Genomic DNA, 2,500 nt, shown 5'->3' with positions numbered 1-2,500 from the left:
CCAAGGGCGCAATGACTTGGCACCGCGGATGCCGGGACTCCGGCACTTCCCGTGGCACTGATGGTTGGTTCCAAAGACAAAAGGCCGTGCAAGGCCACCGCACCGCGGATGATTTTGCTCGTGCTGGCGCCGTTGTGTGGCCAAAGAACATGCGCGAATGCTCGTGTCGGAAGGGTTGGTGTCCTGGCCCCGCGGGTGTCACGAATGCTCGGTTGCGAAGACCATGGGACCAGAGCCATGGCACGTCGGATGATGGCTCCAGCTGGCGCCCCGGCACTTTCTGTGGCATTGATGCTCGGTTTCAAAGACAAACGTGCGCAGTGCCAGGGGACCGCGGATGACTGCTCGTGCTGGCCCCGTTGGGCGGCATTGATGGTCGGTTGCAAAGAAAATGCGCGATTGCTCGTGTCGGGGCCCGGCAAGCCAAGGCCAAGCGAGCCATGGCACGTCGGATGATGGCTCCAGCTGGCGCCCCGGCACTTTCTGTGGCATTGATGCTCGGTTTCAAAGACAAACGTGCGCAGGGCCAGGGGACCGCGGATGACTGCTCGTGCTGGCCCCGTTGGGCGGCATTGATGGTCGGTTGCAAAGAAAATGCGCGATTGCTCGTGTCGGGGCCTGGCAAGCCAAGGCCAAGCGAGCCATGGCAACGCGGATGATGGCTCGCTAGTGCTGGCGCCGTGCACAGTGGCCTCGCACACTCGCCCTGCACGCTTCCCTTGCACGCAGCCTTGCACACTAGCCTCGCATGCGAGCCTTGCACCCTAGCCATGCAAACTAGCCTTGCACGGTAGCCATGCACACAAGCCGTGCACATTAGCCATGCGCACAAGCCCCGCACACTAGCCTTGCGCACAACCCTTGCACACAAGCCATGCACTCGAGCAATGCACACAAGCCTTGCACTCAAGCAATGCACACAAGCCCTGGACACTAGCCTTGCACACGGGCCTGGCACACAAGCCTTGGGCACTAGCCTTGCGCACTAGCGTTCCACATGAGCCTTGCACACTAGCCTTGGACACTAGCCTTGCACACAGGCCTTGCACACTAGGCATGCTTGGGCGAGCTGATCCCGCATCAAGTCGACGGGTCTAGGCATTCTTGGGCGCAGATCCCGCATCGTCTCGTCGCGTCTGGGCGCAAACACGTCGCGTCTCGTTGCGTCTTCAGAAGTCGTCGCTAACAGCACCTTTGGTTGCCACTGGTGGTTAGGCTGGTTGGTTGCGCAAACCCTATAGGAGGGTGGCATGCTGGTGGGCGTTTTTGCCCGGATAGGCACTAGAATGTGCAGATTTTGGGCGTTTTTGCCTGGATAGGCTAAGGAATGGGCATGCTTTGGGCGTTTTTGCCCGGATAGGCACCGGAATGCTTGGCCTTGGCTTGTCCTAGCAAGGCATTGCTGGGTTGGGCTCCCTTGGCCTTTTGGGCGCCTTGGACGATGTCTTGCGAAGACCATGGGCACAAGGCCATGGCATATGGTGAGGAAAGGACCACGGTTGCCAAGGTTAGGCACCGGAATGCTTGGCCTTGGCTTGCCAAAGCAGGGCATTGCTGGGTTGGGCTCCCTTGGCCTTCCGGGCGCCTTGGACACTGTCTTGGGAAGACCATGGGCACAAGGCCATGGCATATGGTGGGGAATGGACCACGGTTGCCAAGGCTAGGCATATAGAGAGGAATTGCATTTTTGCCCGGATAGGCACCGGAATGCTTGGCCTTGGCTTGCCATAGCAGGGCATTGCTGGGTTGGGCTCCCTTGGCCTTCCGGGGGCCTTGGACGCTGTCTTGGGAAGACCATGGGCACAAGGCCATGGCATATAGTGAGGAATGGACCACGGTTGGCAAGGCTAGGCATATAGAGAGGAATGGACCACGGTTGCCAAGGTTGCGCAAGTTTTGGGCATTTTTTGCCCGGATATGCCCAAGTATGCCCCGATAGGCCCGTTACGCCCCGGTATGAACGCGTATGCCCGGATAGACTCGGTATGCCTTGGGATACATGCGTATGCCCCGATAGGCTTGGTATGCCCCGATATGCGCACGTGTGCCCCAGTAGGGCTCGGTATGCCCCGGTATGTACGCGTGTGCCCCGATAGGCCCGGTATGCCCCGATATGCACACGTGTGCCCCAATAGGGGTCGGTATGCCCCGGTAGGTACGCGTGTGCCCCGTAATGCACGTTTCGCAGATCTCCCCGCATGTCCCGCCCCTATATGTAATACTTACTTACTTACTTACTTTCTTTCTTGCTTGCTTGCTTGCTTGCAATGGTTGGGAGTGCCCGGCATGCCCCGCTGCAGAGACCAAGGGCGCAATGACTTGGCACCGCGGATGCCGGGACTCCGGCACTTCCCGTGGCACTGATGGTTGGTTCCAAAGACAAAAGGCCGTGCAAGGCCACCGCACCGCGGATGATTTTGCTCGTGCTGGCGCCGTTGTGTGGCCAAAGAACATGCGCGAATGCTCGTGTCGGAAGGGTTGGTGTCCTGGCCCCGCGGGT

The sequence above is a fragment of the Tasmannia lanceolata genome, unplaced genomic scaffold, assembly GCF_043159265.1.
Source record: "Tasmannia lanceolata isolate RefF3 unplaced genomic scaffold, GAP_Taslan_0.1 ptg000002l, whole genome shotgun sequence".
Lineage (NCBI taxonomy): Eukaryota > Viridiplantae > Streptophyta > Magnoliopsida > Canellales > Winteraceae > Tasmannia > Tasmannia lanceolata.
The sequence above is the reverse complement of the archived record's forward strand: the minus strand, read 5'-3'. Positions refer to the sequence as shown.